This window comes from Linepithema humile, chromosome 7 (assembly GCF_040581485.1).
Source record: "Linepithema humile isolate Giens D197 chromosome 7, Lhum_UNIL_v1.0, whole genome shotgun sequence".
NCBI classification, from domain to species: Eukaryota; Metazoa; Arthropoda; class Insecta; order Hymenoptera; family Formicidae; genus Linepithema; species Linepithema humile.
In genome coordinates, this window is record NC_090134.1 from 18528373 (window position 1) to 18550903 (window position 22531).

General features: G+C 40.1%; 1 protein-coding gene across 2 annotated transcripts in view; it reads left to right on the forward strand.

Moving 5' to 3' along the window:
- Positions 1 to 22531, forward strand: part of LOC105670039 (protein O-mannosyl-transferase TMTC1-like) — a 141471-nt gene that overhangs the window by 36904 nt on the left and 82036 nt on the right. The gene's annotated exons all lie outside the window — the stretch shown is intronic.

Genomic DNA, 22531 nt, shown 5'->3' on the forward strand with positions numbered 1-22531 from the left:
CGATGTCCGGCCATTATCCCACAGTCGAGAGTTGAAACGTAGTATCGCGGATGAGCTTCAACTGTTACGTGAGTCGAGTGCTATCGGGATTTCTCGTCTACGATGGCTCGCGCGTTCTCTATCCTATTAAAGGTACGCCAACCGAGGGTTTATACGCGACGTGCCTTTATGTTTTCCTTTCCGGAGTTCGCGGAGAGCGGAGTTCGCGCTTTTGTATATCTAACTACGTGAGAGCTTGTTACACGCCGTGTATATATTATTTTAAGGATAAATAATAATTCCTCCTACGTTGGAAACACAATGTTTGAAACAGAGATTGAAACCGGTATAATTTTCGCGAGTTCAATCTGCGATACTTGTAACAACCGTCGCGTTTTAATCGTCACAAATAGCTATAGGTATTCTATTCGTTCCAATTGCTATTTTTTTAACATTTTGATGATTTTCGAGCGGTAAAATATTTACGGAACATCAGCTTGTGCGGTTTGCAAAATCCTGTTGAACATTTCTCCGCAGCATCGCGCGTGCGATCTAAGCTTATCGAAATTACACAAGGACGAAACGCTGAGTTTTTGAAAATACTTGGCCTGCTTCGCGTAATTAATAATTGCACAATGCGGCGCGAAGTTTGCGATCTCGCGGTAGGATGTGTACATACTCGGAGCAAACTCGGCCATATTCCAGGATCACGTATGCATGATCGCGGTACTTGCGTCATGAATAATTTCATTCTCGTTTGCATGCAACGAGTGAGATTTCATAAATTATATCAGCGCACTTTTCTCTCTTTATACGGCGCGGCGTAACGCGCCGCGTTCGCGTTTATATGCATCATCGTGGCAACATGTGTCTACCGAAGGTACTAAAACCATGCCCATTAAAATGGACGTGCCAGCTAAAAGGGTTCCCCGGGAGCTGCTACTCTTTTTCCTTCCTCCTCCACCTTCCGGTCCACTAAGAGACGAATGCAGCATCTCTTCTGAAAAATGCATTCGTTCCTTCGCACACGCTCGCGCGCACGTATGCCCGCATTGCGTTCTGCCGTCTTCGCGCGGAATTCTATTGGATTCGTCTGTATACACACGTATACACTCTTTCCTGAAAGAGCATGCGCGACGATTCCTCGCGGATGTTTTAGACGTCTTCAACTGTGTGCGAATATCTCGTGCGATGCAAGCGTTTTTTTTTCGCAGTTTCGCGAGAAATAATTAAATGCAACGTTACACTGATCATCCGTCATAACGTCTCATCTGAGCTGAAAATAAGAGCGGGCAAAATACTTTTGTTCCGATGAGATGTGATATACGTGTATATCGCGAAATACAAGCGAACATTAATGCGCGTTGTGTAATGATTTTCGAAACAAACAGCGGAACATTAACATTGTAACTTGGGGATATTAATCTTCAAATCAGGCATGCAAATGTCTATATTCTCTTATTTCTTCTCGATTAACTTTATATCTGGAGCAATTTAATGAGTGAATCAATCATACTACGCGTCAATAGAACGCATTAATGCGAAACTAGAATTAATTGCATTTCGCACAATCAATAGTACGCATTAAATATTTATGATTACGAATTGCTATGTACATTAAACGAATTGCATGCATTTACATTGAAATATGTACGTTGTCATGCATATTATTTTCATCTTCAGGTATTCATTAATTGCTCAATATAAAGGGATCATCCTTTTTTTTGTAATATAAACTATTAAATTGCGCACACATTAAACAGAATATTGTCGCGCGATTATTAATAAATATGTCGTGAAATAGCCACACATTTGATTGCTATACATTTAATGTTGCAATCGTGATTTCTCGACAAAATGAGATGCTGCAAATGGGATCACGGAATTCATATTCTGTTTATAAACGATGTCAGTTGTTACGTTGATGCAATAAACACGTATAAAAAATTTAATTTTCGCCCCATTTCACGATCAGCACGGTGATCGCCGAATTGCGATATCCGCGCCTTGTGTCAAACGGCACGCTAGTCGGTCTAATTACAGGATTAAATTTGCCATGAATTTCCATCTCGCGAAAATTCGCGCCGCGTCCGTGATTTTTGATTACGCGCCGGCGTCGCACGATAACGCTCGCAAAACGGGTGGGACGATGCGCAGGTGAAATCGTTCGAAAGAATTTATTTCATCTGCGCGGGTGCACATCCGCGGTTCGTTCTGCATTTATCCCCGGCCATTGTGACGGCGCGATAATCGCAACTATAATAACAATTGCGCCGCCTCGCGCGTAGTGTTTCGGTATCCGAATGAATGAATTTGCAGCATCACCACCTGCACTAGTTTGCTATCTCATCGACGCATAACTCCGCGCGTGCGAAAGTGTAAATGCGACCAAAAAAATACGGTTATAGGCCGATCGAGAAATTCTGTGAATTTTTGTTCCACTCACGTCGTCGTATACGTTCGCGTTTTTATAAAACCGGACTCTGCACGGACTCTATCCGTGCGCGATCGCCGTCCTAGTGTCGTTTTATTTTATAACCGAAAATTCCGCGCGCTGCACTATCGCTCGAGCAAAATGCAATTATGAGATGCTTCAGTGCGTATCGATGTTTAGTCCGATATTGATTCGACGCCAGCGCTCAATCAATTCGCAATTTCGCAAACGTTTCGCGCGCTTTCTATGCGCGCGTTTATGCTTGGCGTATTGCGACGATGTTGAGAATATTTTTGGAATTTCCGCGTAATAATGAAAAATATTTTACGGCGCTATTTCTCGTCGAGCATCGCGAAAAACATCGCCGGTGATTAGCGAATTATTTCCGAAACAATTTCCTCGGTCTGACACGTACGGCTGAAAGAAATGCTCTGGGTCGAAGCTGTCGACGGCGGAATCGAGCGGTTTTTTTGCGACGACATTCAACACACGAGTTTCGTGTGTTTTCATCCGTGGTGTCGGTTTGCCGTAGAATGAGAATGGAGTACCGGGAGGAGTAAGACGCGAATTGGTTTCCCCGACTCATTTTTCACGCGGACGTACACCGGAAAATAGACTGTCGCCACGTGGGCCGGCCGAGCGTCGCGCACAATGCTACAACGTTCGCTATTTCGGCAAGTCACTCGTTTCAATCAAGCGCGAACGTGAAAGGTGCGCCGCGGGTGGTCGTTGCTAGTCCCGCTTGCGAAAATGAGGCCGAATAGCCGCGGTTAACGCGAAATTGTGGTTCTTTATGTGACGGAAGGTGAAGGAGGACATAAATGAGGGAAGAGCGATGCGAAAAAATCTACGATCTCGGCGAATCGTACATCTGTCATTCCTGTGAATGTCCGTTGTCGGGAGCACGAAAAAGCAAGGGAGGACTTCGGTTCTTGCCTCCCCATCGGAAATAGCAGTCCGTCCGGGACAAATGGAAGCGAGGCAGCTTTAGACTTCCATTGTATGCAAAGTACTTAACTGCTATAAGAAGCGCTTTCTTTGCCAATTGTACGCTGTATTTCTATGCTTCGACAGTAATTATATGCACTTTCCCGCCGTACCGCGGAAAATATTGCGGGGTGAAATGTTGCCTCGCATATTATTCCGTCGCTTGTCGATATTGTGCGCTACAGCGCCATTCCGCATTTTAATCAAGTTAAAACGAATTTCAAAAGCTTCCTTCATATTTATGTTGGAAATAATAATACATTAAAAGGTCGCCTTTTATATTCGCACGCACGATAAATATACGAGGTAAACTCCCGGCCGACAAACATAATTACACGGGGGATACTATTGTCTGAAAACACTTAAATAATTGTTCACCGGAATATAAATGGATCGTGTTTTTGCGGCATTCTTCCTGGGCCGAGCGTAGGCGCGATTTACGGTCAATTCATTTCCGCGCCCGTCATCCCGGCGGGTATAATTAGCCGTCTATCGTCGCCGGGGCGTTGATCATCTTCAGACGGTCGTCCGAAGGAAGATTTTTCTAAGGGATATAGCGACCGAGGGAATAATGCGACTCCGAGGAATCGTATACCTCGGGCGGGAATTGTTTCCACGGTCCGTAGCGAGGCTGCTCCACCCATCGCGATTCTTGGCAAGCATTGTTGATGAGAATGAACGATGAAATGGCTCACCACCGTGGTCTGGTGGTCTCTAACCGTAGTATGGAGTCGTGCGGTTGATGAATTGGCGCTGCGCAGACCCTGTGCCCCGTGTCCTCCCCTTGGAGTCTCCCCTGTCCCCTTCTTGTCTCACCCATCGCCAGCTTCTCATTCCCACCTCCTCCCCCAAACTCTTCTCTCTGCTCCTCTCATACCTCTCTTACCCGCTCTCTTTCTTGCCCGAGCCTTTCAGAGACCGTCGCTATTATGTCTATTCTTCTCCTCCATTATAACTCTTCCGGGAATGTCCGCAGCTTCTCCCGCGTCTCTCCGAACCCACCTCCGAACCGCCCCCTTTTATAATTGTTTTCTGTGATATCTCTCGATTCTTTTTACCGCGTCTTTGCAGGACCGCCGGCGCGGCCAAAGCTCTCCCGCTCGCTTGAAGCCGCGCCGGATCCTAATTCGACAAACGAGCGCGGGTACCCGCGTGGGGATAAACATCGTGAGGGGAGAATGGGCCGGGTGTTGGTCGAGCTTAATCCTTTATGGTGCTAATGCGTCAGGATGCACAAAGACGGTAAATCCGTGATGAAATCTTTAAACGATTTACGCGATACAGCACGGAGCACATGCGAAAAACTAAAGAAAAAATACAAAAAATTATATCTTTTCTTGTTAAACGATAATTTATAGCTTATATTAATAGTAAAAATACCAAAGAACGAGACATTAATATTTATTTATCTGTTACTTTAACTTGACATCGTAAATCACCCACGTTAAAGTTGAAGAATTTATGCGTGCGTCATTACTTAATCGTGTATAGTCAAGTTTAGATGCAATTTCTCTCTTGTTGTTATTTAATATTTTAGAAAAAGACATTTTAATTCATTTCTGTCAATACGCGACAGCAATATGTGTCTTTATGAATAACGACGACGTTAATTCGAATTATATCTGACCGTATTTTCGTACCGTATAATACCAGTTCGTATCACTCGTAGATTATTCGCCTTCTCGCGCGAGAGCCCGCTGCGTGAAACACGAGGAAACACCCCGAGAGAACGAATTATTTCGCGCACAAATCAACGGTGAAACGTGCTGCAGCGATAGAAGATAGCAGCAACGAAACCCATTACCTAAATGTTATTCGTTTCTCGTTAAAAATAATTGTTTTTCAATTTTTGCTAACTTCTTGATTGCTTATTATTAAATAATTATAATGTGAGTTATATATATATATATATATATATATATATATATATGTATAAAATAATACTTTACCAGTATTTTGAAAAAGATTGAAATATTTATTGTAGACAATGATTCGTTAGAAATGGAACACCAAATGTCTCGCTTGATGACGAAAATAAAATTTTCAGAAGAAAGTTTCGATACCAATTACAATAAATTTTATGAAAAAAGAGTTGTAAGCTGTAAAAAAAAGGGATCTAATCCAATCTTGTATTTTATAACTTATCCATTAGACACTTTTAGAGAGTACGCGTTGTTCCGAGCAAAGTAACCATTGAAAAACAAGAGGGTGAAATCTCATTAATATTAAATCACTTTCGGACGGGCAGATATATATATATATATATGTACGTAGTCTCAACGCTGACATTTTAATATGTCAACGTTTAGTTTACAGTTTACCAATTGTTTTTTTACTCGTGAAGATTTTATATTACATTTTCGACCATTGGATAGAAATGTGTTTGTGCAATGTGCAAAAATTTAGACACTTTTACACTTTTTTTTCATGACGAAGAAAACAATCTTGAGATAACAGAGAAATTAATTAGAAAATAATTTTTTGCTAATTTTTAGAAGTGTCTTCTTTTTTCACTTGTTTCTCTTCGTTTTATTTGGAATTGATTGCAAGAGTGTTTGTCATCTTTTTTCTATCGAAACTCTGCTTTTCAGATTGTAAGAATGAATAAATTATCGTTTTTACTGAAAAATTTACCGGTCGCTGTGATAACGATTTTGGCTGCCGTGACTTTCGCATCGCGTGGTGTAGTTTGACACATGTTTTACCTCGCTCGGCCACGTACACACGCGCGACCACGTTCATTACACGACGTCAAACTTGGCGCGATGACACGTTGCGATAAGTTCTGACAAATATTCACGCGCCCCCTCGGCGCACACTGTGTGTATACGTGGCCATAGCTGTGATCCAAATTCCACGTCAAACCAGCATCACAAGTCGTTAACGCTTCGGCGAAGGTGTTCACTAATTAAAACGTTCCCCCGTGTTTCGTGAGACATTAATTTTGCGCGGCAGCCGAGCGTGAAAATTATTTGTTAAAACTTCAGATTGAACGGAGATACGCATCTATTCCGTAACACATGAATACATATCAAAAGATTTGATGCATATCCAACGACGGAGAGCTAGCAATAATTAGTTCAAAATTTATAATAGAACTCATTTCTGCACTGCTTGTAATTAAAATCTTTTAACTCTTTTTGGTCGAAATTTAGTGGAATGTGAAGTTTCGTGTACGCGAGATGGTTTGAGTTTTATTATACTTTTTCCTTAAACCTTTTTATTATGCTTTTTGAGAAACTTTAATTACCGCGCGTGCGAATTTTGTCGGCTGTGCACTGAATAATAACGGCGAATCAATATTATTTGGTTGTATAAAAAACTTAACGGCGTTGCTAAGAAATAGATATTGTACATATACCATATATTGAAATTTTTCATACAAAACATTTTATTATGATATTAGCAAAGAATATATGAGAGATTGTAAAAATACGACTAATATTTTTGGAATAGAATGCTTTAGTAGATTTAGAGTCCATTCTTTTTATATTTGGTCGCATTAATTATTTATAATATTATGAATAGTTTAATACGTCAATGAAACGATTATTACTGCAATTGCTCACAGTTTTAGAGATGTGAAGTTGCCGTATATGCATCTGGATATAACACGCGTTATTGACGGTTGATAGGTCCGATAGCCTAAGAGGAAAATCATGTCTACATGTGTTAGTGACACCGGGAGCATGCCTTTGATTTTTACGCCGGTTCGTGGATGCACACAGGCACCGCCCTTGGCGCTCTTTTGCAATCTTTTTTTTTTCTCGTGCTTTTTTTTCCTCCTCGTGAATTAACCCGTATATGCAATCACGTTAACGTATCGAATTTAGCCGTTAGCCGTATCGACATTCACGGTATCCGCATTTTTATGCAGTAATAGCGGTGTGCTGCAGCGACGCGACACTGCGCTCGATACAGACGTTAGACTTAACGAATCGATCTTCGATAAACTGCACGCCTTTGCACAGCCGCCTCCGAGCGAGTGAGACGATACTTTGATTACGGCTGGTTACAGCGGGACCCGTCTGAGAGCGAAACGTGCGGTGTCACAAGCGAAACGTAAACAAAAAATAATAAAAAGATGCTTCAGTGAAAAAAAGAAACAAAGCAGTGTTTCCGAGCATGTTACAAAAAAGTTTTACGAACAAACTTCAGAAATAATTTTCACTGCTATTTTCGCGGGAGTTAAAACTGTTTTCATATTCTCTTTTTAAATTCTAACAAAATGCTATATTCACGGACTAATTTGTATGATTATAATTTTTACCTTCATAAATAGATGTGCTTCAGCATAGAACATAGCACATAAATGTGAGGTTTTAGAAAATCGAAGTTCAAGTTTTAGGATTTTATTTGCGATATGAAAATATCAGACACGAGAAAATCCACGTGATTTTCGTCGGAGATCAGTTTACCAGGCCTAACAGCCGTTTTCCCTGGCGTTTACCATAAGACGGCGGTAGAGTCCGCGTGCCTTTTTCTTCGGCAACGGCCATCCATTTGTCAGAGATGCGTTTTACGGGCCATTCGTCTGTCTGGTGCTGGCGATTTATCAGGCCGGGCCTCGACGTCTACAAGACTGGGAACACAGATTCCGCGAAAATCTACGAGCAGGCTTATTCCGGAATCCTGAAAACTTTGCCCACCAAGGGCGACGTAATATTTTTTCAATAGCGTTACGCGTCCGCGAAAAATCAGCCGAGTCATGTAGTCGCCCGCCAATCATTTCTACACGTAAGCACACAAGAGAATGACGGAGCTATAGTCAACTTAATGGTTTACACAAGGCGTCTGCGCGCGTGCTGAATCATTTATCAAACTCTGTACATTTCTTCTCTTATTCGACGTATGATGGAAGACGCGCGAAGGTACCTCTCATCGTTTAACGGTTCTACAGCCGGGATGAGCAATTCGCTTAATTGAAACTCACTTTTTTTACAATGAAGATTAATAACAGTCAGTACAACAGCCGATTGATCGATGGGATGAACAATTTAGCTCTTCGATCGCTTGCAAGTTTTGACGTGTATCTCGTTATTGTTTCGTGGCCGTGGAAATTTTTTCGTGGCTAGTGATATTGTCCGCATTAAATATTTTGCACAATTCGTCAAGCATCATTCCGATATGTATTTACGTATGTACGAAAATATATAGGTGGCAATATATATACAATATATATATATATATAGATATATATATAGATATATATATTGCCATACCATTCATTAGGTGTTTGTGGAGTTTAATCGAGCTGTCGTCGAAAGTCACGTACCTCGCCAACGCTGCAGAACAGATCGTTTATTGCGATTCCCAGCACCCGGGGCGGTTATACGAGCGCGTTAAGTCATCGTCTTCAATTAAGGGTAATCGGTAAATTGCTCGCCGCGCTTCTCACCCACGACGGTAACGGCCAGGCGAGAGTTGAGCGTGAGGGTGAAGGGGGATGGTAAAACGCCGCGACTTTCCTCGAAGATACGGCACGAATTCTACTTCTGCTTTTGCCGACATTTGCATGCATTAAATTTATCTCGACATCTACGACGCCGAACGCGATGATTCAAACCAGAGTACGCTTAAAAAGAAGAAGGAAGTTCAAATGGAGTCCGCTATCGAGGATTTTCTTGTTGATCCATTCAGAGCGGTTTAGATTTTTGTGCCCGTCACTGGTAACAGGAATGGAAATAAACCTTTGAATTTTTTTCGAAAATGATTGCATTTGAAAAATTTTTTAATAGGATTTAATCAAAATTTTGGTAACAATAAATTTTTCAAAACTCAATTAAATTGGTATTACAATTTTTTTGATATTCCACAAAATATTTGTACTTTTAAAAATCTTTTATATAGATTATATAAAAAAATTTTTTTGGTCGTAATTTGGTGCAAATGCTTTTTGTACAAAACCAGTTCTTTTTAGCAATTCTATCCTTTGTGCAATGTGTTTGTAATCCCTGCTTCATGGTTATGAAATACATTCTGGTATAAAAGCAAGTTATTTTAAAACATTTTGCTTAAGCAGCTGAAATGTTATTGCATACAGAATGGATATATTAAACCTTTTTTGCATTATAACTCTTTTTATATATGAAATTATTACATATTCATTACAAAGTTTTTTTTATCGATGTTACATATTCACTTTGTTGTGAAGCATTCTCTCAGATTAGGAATGTTTTACGAATGTACTTGGTAGTGTAAGACTGCGGATACACGAATCCATGTCTCTCAACTCACACGAAAAGTAACGTTCTTCCGCCCCTTTGATGTCGCAGAAATAAATCGAAACCCACTCGTGCATTTGCCTTTATTTCAGTCGACGATTCTCACTTTTATCGACACCGTAGAGAGTTTTCGATCTTCCTTATCTGCTCTTTCTATTTCTTGCTTATTCTCTCGTCGGAAGATTACGATCATGCAACAACGTACTTTCGATATACAGTTTCGCTACACAGAATATTCGACGCAGAAACAAATCTGTATATTTTCGAGTTTTATTTATCTCTGTACGAAAATCATATACACAATGTTATCTTAGAATCTAAAATTCGGCGTTAACGCTAAATGTGATATGAATATGCAGTATGATCGTCGGTAAGTTTAATGACAGTAATTTAGTGAGAAAGGAATTGCGATCATAAATGTCGTTTTGACAACGGTACCCCTTTTTGTAGCGATAGGGATGAACGATTAAGTCTTGACAGTGAAGAAAGGAAGGCGGCGGCGTTGCGTAAAAGGGAAATCTGGTTTATTAATATGATGAATGGTAACTAGGGGGTGAAGTTTCTGTGGGAGCGGCGGTACCGCCCTATATTATTCCACGTAGCGCGCCCAAAGCCTTGCGTCTCTGACGAATACAAATCGTCGCTCTCTTCGTTCCCATTCGGCCATCCTCTACAGCGGTTCTTGCGGCTCTTCTTTTCGCGCGGAGGAAGACGAAACCAGGTCCTCGCGATTCGGTCTTGCTCCTGCAACGTGCAAGATTTATTGCAAGTTTTTCCTGCCGCAACGATTCGTTCGCGCTGTATCACTTCGCGTCGCAGTTATCAAGCACGTTTGTGTGATTTCCGAACTTTCCGCGTTTCTGCGCGGAGAATCGTTGGAACATTTTTAGGTCAACATCCGACCGAAGTGACATGAACGACGAATGGGCGCACCGCGAAGTTCGAAATTGATTTTGAGCGATGTCGCGTCTTGAGGATACGCCCGACGAAGTTTCTTCTCGGCCTTTAACAAATAAAACCGCTCGTGTGGCTACGAGTGGATGATAAATCATAGCGATCGAGGACCTTCCTGACGACCAAGAATAAACCCGATGTCATTTTTTTATTACGAAGCCACCACTTCGAACGACGCTAGCTTATTCACAGACCGCGAGTTCATAATCCCTCGTAGTGGCTTTCCGGCTCCATTAGAACCGTTCAATCATAGATATGATCGATCGTACGTCAGCTTTTTCCAACCGGGAGGAAAAGCATCGCCACATAAGGCTTTGCCGTCGTTGCAACACACAGATACAAAGACGGAAATACCGGATAAGCCGAAAGTTCTTCCTCCGTTCGCGGCGAGGGAAAGAAGAAAAGACACGCGGAAGACGGAGTGGTAAAAGTGGCGTTCCGCTAACGCAATAAGACCACCGAGCTCTTACCTTCGTTGCGCTGAGAAACAGTGAGAGTTATTTCGTTGGATCGCTTGATCGATTACTGTCGACCGATACAGTTGCACTGTGTCTCTCTCGTTCGGTTGGCTAATACTTTAATCCGGCGTCGTTCGCGGTGAAAAATCGATGAAAGTCAGACAAACCAACCGGGAAAAAGAGCATGACAGAATTGCGGAGCTTTATGCAAGCGTGTTGCTCATGCAATTGTCATTGAATTTAAAATAATGCAGCAGGAGTGAAACATGCTGGATATTGATATCTACGACTTTTGTTTTGAGTGCTTTTTCATCGGTTTTAAATTGTACATTACTTGAATATGAACCAAATTTGTGGATTATTTCATTGTGCGATGGTGAATTATAGCTGACAACAGAATACTTTTTGGGTTTGGATGTAGTATGGAAATAAACATGTGCGCGCGGACAGATATTATATGTGCCACGCAATGTTATATAATCCATTTCTGTTGCATATTAACCACAATTGCGGAGTTTGTATAAATACGATATTACAGATGTTGCCGGTGATGATATTATTCTTGGCAGTTTGAACGTGATGGCAGCTAATCGAGATTGCAAATAGGATATGCTGCCTTTGCAGTCATCGAGTATTAGCGTGATTGGTGACATAAATGTTGACTGACTTTATAATTTAGAATGCGTCGGAATTGTTATTTTATGAAGGAATTTTCCAAACATTATCATTTTTATTGCCATTTTTTCAAACAGCAATAAATAATGAAATTGTCGATAAAAGTTCACAAGCTCACGAACTCGGTTAAGCGAAGCTTGAGTGATACCATCGCACCGTTTAGCTGCTTACGTGACTTGTAAATGTTTTTGCATAATTTTACTTTAGTTATGCGCATTTAAAATATCATTATTTAAATTAAACAGTTGTTAACAATGTGAGTTTGATATAAATAGTAAACGTAATTTTCATTTCGAAGTAATTTAATCTTTGATTATAAAATATTTATTTATTCGAAGAGTGGAAGTTTCCACGTGCTGTCCAACTGCATGAAAAATTAGTTCGTAAATCACTGCCTCGTGCGGTAAACTTGTCGTGCCTGAAAGGGTCACAGAGTTCCCCGATTCGTGCGAAATAAGTTTCTTTCTAGTGGGTCGTTTGCGCCGCTGGTAATAGTTCTATCAACTGAATTTGTATTTGTAGAGCCAAGTGGACGGTAATGTCCCCGCTCGACCCCGAAAACTGACAATCTTCTCACGAACGGCGAATTAAGGCGTTAAGTCGTTGTAACTAGCGTCGGAATCGGAGGGCAATGTACCGGTTTTATTAAGGGAGATTAGTAGCTGCGAAGCTCTTAGCGGGTCCGGTCTTAAGTGAAAGACGAGCAGAATGACTGCTCGGGAAATGATTGATCGCGTCACGCCCACCCTTGCCGCTGACCTCCTTCTGGGCATTCTTCTTCTTCTTACTCTCTCTTTCCCGAGGAAAACCCTCAAGAAATATTCTTTGACAGTGGATAAACCCGTGCTTAAAAACTTTCTCAATCTTCTCACTTTGCTCTATTGGACGAGCCTAAGAAGAATCACGTCCGTGCCAGAGTCGTTTGTGGCATCGATAAAATATACTGAAAGAGCAAGTGGCTCTACGACGAATTTGAGTTTTATTCTTGCTGCACACAAATCAGAGTTTGATTTATTTAGATATATCGTCACTTTGTATACATCCCTGTTTAATTATAATTTTTTTTTTTCAAATACGTGTATATTCACACGCGTTATTTTTTGTGAATATTAAAAAAAAATGGTAAAACAAAAAACAGTCAAAATATTCAACGAAATTGATGTGATTGGCCGCTGTGGCCTAATAACTCTCATGCTCGCAGCAAAATGAAATTCGTGATTAAAATCGATTGCGACTCGATTACCCTTAGGCTGTATCGCCGATAACTGTAGGGCGGATTAATTTGCAAATTGAATTGATTGCCTATTGGCGATAAAACAATGAAGATTCCATTAGTCGTAACAAATTTTTTGCAATATGTAATATCAGTCTGGGACAAGAAGAAAGGAACGTAATTAACTTTATATTCGGTTTTATATCGAGATAGCTTCTAGGATAAAATGCTCGGCTTATTTCCCGCGTATTGTTGCATCGAGGCACCCCGGGAGCGAAATTGAGCGACGTAATGTCGTGACATTAAGTACCGCAATGCTATCTATCTTTCATTACTTTACTGTGGGAAGAAAGCCGGCGGAGGAAAGCATCAATAATTAGTGGTTTGACGCTCTCTAGAGGGACGGCCACATCAGCGCATCCTCATCAATGCTCTGCGGTTCCGTTTATGTACGTTCGATCCGTGATCGAAAGTATTATAGGAAGCGAAAGGACTTCCCTTCGTTGACGAGAAAAATTGCCCCCGTTCCTGGAAATGCCACCGTAATTTTCCATACTCTTAACCCCCACCCATCCGCGCGACGCTCGTAGCTAGGGGTTGGAAAACTCGCAATGAGCCATGACTTTGTCGACGGAATCGACGTGACGTTCCTCGAGCTCGGTTTACGTCGCGTGATTCCTCGTTCCGCAATCACTGCTAGGGAGAGAAAAGAGATTTCCTGCACGCTTACACGAAAGTACGTGTACCGCGCGGCGATTTGCTCTGCGCGCCGATTTCCGGTTTCGGATTCACTCCGGATCGATATCAATGATTGCGGTGAATTTAGAACTACGAGGGCTTTAAACGATAACAGCATTTAGGGACTCCCTCTTTTAGAATTATAGATATGTTGGAAATAAGATAAGTTGATTATTTCTGAGTAAAGTAAAATTATTCTTTTTTAATTGAAAAGTAAAAAAAGTTTTATTTTTTTTTTATTTAAGTAATTATTTATTAATAATCTCAATAATTTAAATAGTTCGAACTTTTAGTTTTCTTTTAGTTAAAATTCTGCACGTGATCATTTATTGATAAACCTGCATATACTATTCTTTCGATACTCTCAGCATTTGTTTTTAGTAACACACGCTACGATTTAGTTTATAAAAGTTTTAACTGCTCCGAAATTGCCGGGGTTATATATCGACCAAAATTCGGTACACTTAAAATCCCGATGAAGACCGTGGTGAAACAATATCGGGAGAATTCGGTGTCATTCCTGCGGGAATATCACCGGAATTGAGTCGTAACGATAACATATCAGACTTCCTCAAACTTGGCGAGATTGTCGACACGTTTGACATCGCAAGTCTATCTGTTCGTCCAATCTACGGATGGAAGACGATCGCGATCCGTCTGTCGGGGGTTAGGATCGATTTACGGACGTGACCCAGTTCATATCGCGTTACCTTTGGCGAATGCGCGCCACTCGATTCCCCGTGCAAGCAAGTGCGAAATCCAGCGAGATCCGAGAAACAAGCCGATCTCCGGGATTACGTTGGAAACAGAAAATTGTCGCAAATTAGATGGAAATCTTATGATCATGCTAGACTCGACACAAAGAATTGTTGATTATTCGTGCTGGGAGAAAATCGCGAGTCTGAAAAAGTAGAACAATGAGAAAATGGAATACATAAAGCAAAGCTCGCTAATCCGCGCTATTGACCGTAAATTGAGTCGCACGCATTTCTTTAGAACAACCCGTTGCGCCGTTGATGCGAACAAAGCTTGCAATTTCCTTTGGCCCGCTGTTTCACCCGAGCTTGCGACGCTGCTACTTCAGTTAAGAAAAGTAAAAAGGTGATACCGCCGCCATTCATCCTCGTGGGACAGCTGGCTGCGAACGCAAACTTTGCAAGTTGTTTTCTGCGATGCGCATTTGCAATAAGATCGGGCGGTGCATACGCGATAAGTATATCGAAAAATCCTTGGGTAATACGAGACTATACAGAATGTTAAACGGAAAGAAGAGTAAATTGACGGTTAATATTTCGATATTGATGCAACTTAAATTTTGTTTGTAGCAAATACATAAAAACGTATTTGAGGCAAATTAACGATGGAGAATCGTTGATCAATGACTTCCATTAACGTTCTTTGAAAGCCATAATATCTATTATATGAATCAGGAATATAATTAATACATAGCTTTATGCAATTCATGGTTATGTGAAATTGTAGAGAACTGTGTTTTTTGTTTGCTAACAACGTAACGTGTGTAGTGTGGGAAGTGATATTTACCGCTGCTTTGTGAAGGTAGATTTAATGCATGCATGCGTATACGCGGGATGCAGAATAATGCAGCAGCGGTAAGTTATATGACATTTAGAGGGACAATTTACAAAGGGAACGTTGCGCTGGCCGAGGTGTAAATATAAAAACTCTATTCAGGTCCTCGTGCACGACAGAATCGTAGTTGGCGATTGTAAAGCTAACAAATCCACGCTTGAAAGCCAATTATATTCAATGCGGCGAGTACATGTTAAATTTTCCGTGCTAAAGTTATCAGTACGCAAATAAATTGCTGGGACGTTTTACAGATAGAAATTCAATTCTCGTGTTTATTATGATACTGCAATTTGAATTATTTTACGATATTAAGTTTGCAGATAAAAAATAATATCATAGACATTTCTTTTGTGCATTGACGTTATTTATTAAATTCGTAAAATGATGATAGAATTACGCAATATGAAATAATGATTCTTGAAAATTTCTAATTGTGAGCACGATAGTTTTCGCGTAATTTAAACGTAGGCAACAAGTAAGATGAATAGCGAGATAGGGTTGAATTACTGCGGGAAGAGTGCCACCGATCTCGCCAAGAAGATGGAAACGCGAAAGAGAAAGACAGAAGATAAGTAAGAATCTTCGTAGGAACTGGGGTGCCGATGAATTGGTGGCCGCAGAAATGAAAATTCCAGCCAGCTCGTCCGTGAAACGCGGTCAACCGTCCGTGAGGAAAGAAATTACCGCGGAAAGTTTTAATCGCTAATTACGCCTTCGTCGGGCTGCGGCGGTACGGCGGTTAGGTCAGGTATACGTCTTTACTTATGTGAAAGGCACCGGACAAATTCCCTTATTTCGTGCCGCAGTGGCGAAAGTAGAGAGGTGCCGGACGGATGTCGGGTCGGGCGATGCGAAAACTTCCTAGACACGTAGGAACGATGTGTCCGTCGTTTTAGTCGTGCTGCGCGACGTAATGACGGCGTCGTGAGGGTTTACTACGTGCAAACTCGCTGCAACGAGTTGGCGTATTAGAAAAAAGTTCGCTATTGCGGCGCGCCGCCGACAGTGCAGCGGTGGGTTCTCGCGATGGCGAATCGAGGGGCAAGTTTTCGGGAGCTTGAAAGCCTCGGCTGACACTCCGGACGAAATGTAACGAAGAATGTGACAATTCGTGCGAACATTCGGACGGGTAATGGAGATGGAGGAAACTCATTCCATGCCTACTTTATTCTGAAGAGTGAGACCGTAAGCTATAGAATTACTGACTCAGGCTGAGAGTTAATAATGTAGATTAATCTATTATTTCTCTTCAAGGAGTGGAAAATATAAAGATATTATTGGAAAACAGAAAAATAGTATAGTCACAAAATAATTAATTAAATGTGTATTATTTTCTTTGTTGTATTTTATTCAAGATTATTGAATAGTTAGTGTTTTCTGTTATTTGCAATTTCGACAATTCGCGCAATTTTTCTCTTCGCAGAATATACTTCGAATAAAGTACATTCTTTGGTCGATAAATGTTCTCGGCTCATGGTGCTACACGAACATATTTTATCGTGAGACGCTAATACAAGGTATATATAGACTTAGAGCTGCCATAAATTCGTAGGTAATTTTTCATAGGCCCATTAAATCATCCATGTATAACGATTGTGCGATACATTAAATAAACATTGTGTATGCATTATTTGCATTTAAAGGAAATTCTTATACATGAATATCGTTTCTTTTTTCGCGGATATTAGTTTTCTCGTTTGAAGATAAATCAAATTTTTGCATTGATGTGAAACATTTGATAAATCATTTTTTCAATAACTTTGAAGCAATTTTATTTGCAATAACTTTTAAGAACTGATAATGTGTTTTTTTTCTTGTCTTATTAATTATCATGCTAATTAGTAACACAAAAATATCACGATATTAAATAAAATGTACGTAAATAAATTAAATATAATGTAACAGTTTAGCAATAGTATAGCAGTATTTTCAATATTTTCGTAGAACGTCCGCTCTGAGACAATACGTAGTGCTTGAGACGAGAGTTCTCAGCTGGTTCTCGCATAATGAGGGTGGCCTTGTTTCGCCTCTCCATTCTGAAGGGTTTTGATAAGGACGTCTCTAGGTGTCCGGCTGGACGAAGGTCCTTACGGACGAGAGGAGAGGCAAAAGAGCCGCCGTGTGAGCTCGTGAACAATGTGTGCTTTTAAGTCTTTTATAGTCGGCGATATTAATTAGGAAGAAATATTGCACAGAGATTATTTAAGCCATTTCGTTAATTGTGAATCTCACAGACATTAATTTGCGTGTATGCTCTTTTATATCGTTGTTAGTTTCGAATATTACACATTTCACGATACTCTTATTAACACAACTAAATTTTACTATCGATTAAATCAATTAAGAGTATTGATTAACGATAATTAAACGTGACAATTGTCGGTATTTGTTTCATAATGCTCTAGAATTGCGAAGAGTCCTTCACGACAATGACTACGTTTGAAATAAAAATAAGGGTTTTCATTTAGCTATTAGGGACATCTCGTAGAGTCGCTCGTTTTAATTTGGTTCACTTTACATTCTTTATGAATTGAAACGATTCAGGCTCGCAACGTTGGAGTATTGTTAGCAGAAGAACACGGAAGTGCGTCCCTAGGGGCAAATAATCCAGAAGGCAAGGAGAGATTTCTAGCAAAGGATTGTATTGAAGTCACTTTCAGGAGGGTCGACGAATTGTATCGAAGTTTTTGCTATTGCTAGAAGAAACTCGATGGTACACCACCATTGCCGTTTTATAGGCTAAAACGAAAACGGCATTCTCACCACGGTCTCTCGAGTTTGGCCATTAGCCGTATTGTTTCCACCCTCGAAGTTGTCCTGGTCTTTGCAACGAAATAGGCTTCTCTTACCAAACGAAGTTAGCATTTATTTGAACGATTTACTTTGGGATTATTTTAGAATAACGTTGTTTTCCTTCTTCGTAATATATTCTTTTTTGAATATCATACACGATATATTTTATGGGCGTGTGGTGCGTAAGATAAGTTTATCATATCTTTATGTTTGTTATCGAATGACTTTTTTACGCTATTTCTCTATATTCCTTGATTTCTTCGAAGTTTTGTTATCTTTGATTTCTCTTTTCGTTAAAATTTGCTCCACCGAGAGAAATAATGACGTAACTGCAAGATATAGATGATGAGTATATGAAATGTGAAATGAAGAAAATGTGGAAAGTCGGTATCTTTTCCTGTTCCTATCTGTTCTCTTATGAGAAATAAGACGTGCAAAAGTGATGTTTCTGTCTAGACTCGACGCTGCACAGTTTGCTGAAAGTTTGAGTCAGAATTTTAAAACGCGTCTTCAATACTGGCCAGTCACTCATTGGAAAGTTGGAAACTTTACAAAAAATTGAAAATCTGTCGACAAATAATTCCTCGACTGTTCCATCACACGGAATAGTTTTATCCTCTATTTAATCGAGCCAACTTTTATAACTTTTTTTATTTTTACCATATATATGCTTTAAAAATTTTTATTATTTACGTGTTTTACATGTTTGTAATCAATATGAAGAATATGAAGATTGATATATGCTCTTTATTCACTTTGTAAGTAAAACTTTTTTGTAAAAAATGCTATTTTATGATATCATAAATTTACAGAAAAATCAATTTAACATAAAAAATGATGTCAGAATATTAAAATAGCTTTAAAATGCCAGGCATGTTCACTCAGACTCTTGGAATTCTTAAAAATCTGAAAAATATGATTGAAAGAATTTTGCTTCTTTTACGTTTTTTTTTTCTTATTTTTTTCTTCGAATATAGATTAACTGATTTTCAATAATTGGCTTTTTATGGAATCGATAAACAGCGATTTAAACGAATTTTTCGCATAGCATATTTCAGGGTTTTTTTGCATTGCTTTAGCATACTTCGAATTCTGTAATAAACTCTGGTGTATTCTCTAGTTTTCTCTAATTTTACGTACTATTTTTCTCTCTTTTCAGCTCATTTTGACTTATTCTATGATATTGTGACATAATTACCATGTTAATATACTCTACATTTTTCTGCATAATGAAACTTTCGATTTAACTGTTCCTTTTAAGATAATTCCTCACGCTAGATATTTTTAACAGGAAAAAAACATGCTACATTATAAGTTATTTAAACATTCATCGTAAAAGGCATTACCATCGGTCATTGTAGCTAATATTAAGCTAAATATGAGCACAATTGTAGCTCTCGGACGATTGCGGTAATAAATTCAACGTAATAATCCGATGTGCCGACAAAGCCGCTACCGTTGCACAAACACTGCAAGCACGATAAAATACGAAACATTTACCACCCGATATATTGCGATTCACCATGTTATTCGATGGATTTATGATAGCCCGCCGTCGATGACGGATGACAATGGGATTTTTCTATGGGAAGAAAGAGCTCGTGTCCGTCGTTCTATGGATGGTGCGATCCACTATTCCGGTCCAGGCTTAGCATTGTCCAATCGTATTTTGAGCTGCGCCCGAGCGCGCACGCTCGAACTTATATGGAATAGAAGAAAATGTCAGAGTGAGCTTATTTTCTTGTGGGACAAAGTTATCTACAGGCCGGGGAGCTGCACAGTCTGTTTCTCTCGTGAGCCTAGTTATATCTGGCCTAGAGATGTATTTCAATTCGGTCGAAGATACTGTCTCTGCTATTTCATATGGATCTCTCTCCTCCGTCCCTTCCTCCTCTTTCCTTCTTTCGCTCTCCTCCTGGGAGATGTGAATCCTACGAAGGGTTGTGCGCGGGTTGTGCAGAAGCTGGGGGTGGTATACGCGAGGCACGGAGGCGTTTAGTTCGGTGCGGCACTTTATCCCTTAAATACCCAGAGGTATTCTTCCCACGGAATTGTAGGTCTCCTTCTTTCCTCGGCTCGCTGAATGGCCCTGGATATCCTGGGAGGATAGAGAAGTTACCTGCACGCTCACGCTCTCTCTCTCTCTCTCTCTCTCTTTCTTTCGTTTTTACTTATCTTTCTTGTTCCCGTGTCTTTTTTTTCTACGTTTCTCCTCGCGAAGCAATTTATACGCGCCTCCGCCTCGCAAACAGCCGCCCATTACTCGACGACGATAAAGCTCACCGAGCTTGCATGCGCAGCCGCGGGTTTTCGAGAATTTATTGCATTGTCCGCAAGTGAAGAATCATGAGGAAACGTAGTCAACTAAGAAACACCCATCCCGGTCGCTCGCCGGTAATTTGTATAAATCTCCATAAATCTTTCGTCTTTGGCAATCACAGCTTTGATGTTCCTTCAACTGTAACGCATGAATTAGGGAACATGTACTCGCGTGAATCAGTTTTTTCGATAAGGAAGAAAATCGTATTAGCGTGCAATTGAAAAATCCACTTGGCAACAGTACACATCTCGCTGGATCTCAATTTTCGTCGTCTCCCCCGCATTTTTGCTCTTATCACATCTATACTTTCCTTCTCCCGATATGATACTATTTAAAGACACGCGAGCGAAATAGCATAATGATATACCGCGAAATCTAATGTACATCTCGTGGGACGAAATTACGGCAACCGAACTTTTCCTCAGTTTTTTACCATCGCAACATTCTCGAGTGCTACGTCAACATGATACACGTATATTTTTACATATGTATATTATTTTGTAAATATTTTCAATATCTTAAATACATATTATTCAAAAAATATTATTTGAAATTCACGCAGACTTGGCAACGTTTCGAGCTGTCTTGTATACTAGCCATAAGTGCACGGGTATGCTATTTTGTTGATACAATTGATTGTAATTTTACAGTCTGACTCGATAAAGCAGGCATCATAAACTTAAAAAAAAATTCGAAGCGCATCGTATATGTATGCATGCACTCATAAATCTTTGTACACGTACCGTGTGTACTTGGAGTTTATGGCTCGAGGCCTGATTGTAAAACTGGCCTTAAATCAAAAGCACTCGTTCTGTTTGAGTCGTCACGAATAGGAATGGGATAATTACAAACACTTCGGCACCTTTTCGATGCAAATAAAGACAATGAAAACGCATTTCATTATAAATTAATGTGATTTTCTTATATTTGATGCAAATTAATACAGTTTTAAGATCGGATTTAAGAGACAATTTGATTTATTTATTACTTTTATTACTATATACAGATTAAATTTTTTTTATTTTGAAATTTTTAATTATTTAAAGGAAAATCTATTTTCTTACGACTGCTTTTATAATAATAAAAAGAACATAGAATAAATTATAAGATATTCAGTTTTTAATGAAGACATTTTTATTGATTTTGCTTGCATTTATATGCACATTTGTATGCATTTTGGTAATATAAATATATGTTGTATAAACGTTTAATACGTATTAAGATAAAATTACATTTTCGAATATTCCATATTTAAACCGTATATATATACATACCGTATATATATATACATACATATATATCAATTTATTTTTCATTAAAGTAATTTATAATAAACTATGATCTAGGATATTTCTAGAGAAGGACGAGTGCACTCGACGGTATCGAATATATTTACCGAAGATTCATTGGTCTCTTTTGGTCGTAAAAACACTTGAGCGATGCCAGCGGCATTAAATTTGATAATAAACCTCATGCCCTCTCTCTACATAGCGCGCGCACATCAACCTCTTCAGATATAAACGCCGAGATTCTATTACAACGGTACGACGGCGGCGCGAGGGCCTTAATTCTACTCGCAGTTCGCCGTACGTTATCATCGTACCCGCCCGCCTATCCCGCCGTAGCACAAAACGCGAGGATCGTTCAGACGTCGTGTTTAATGCTTGGGGCAGGAGAAACCTGGAACGCGATTAATCTCAAGGCACGAGAACTCACCCGGTGCAGTTCCTTGCACTGCAGCGTACGGTTGTAACGATCGCTGCGGAGACGAGCGCATCTGATGCCGCGCACCTCGCGCTGCGCGAAACCATAGCAGCTCATCTCTCTGAGCATCTCTCTCTTTCTCTCTCTCTCTCTCTCTCTCTCTCTCTCTTTCTCTCTCTCTCAATTCGTGTTATGTGAAAAAGCGAATCACCCGGTCGTAAAGTTTCCGACGAGTTGATTGTGTGCCGGCGATAAAAAGAATGACAATTAAAGACGACCATTAAAGCCGCCGCAATCCAATGATTGCCCATCAGGTTGTACACACGATATCGCTTGTGAATTTCGGTGATATTTTTACGGGTCGGGCGGGGACGGACGGTGGATAGAGGCGCTAAGAGGGGGAGAGGAAGCGTGCATTCCACAAATGCACGTCGTTTGCATTCGGCGACAATGACAAATTTA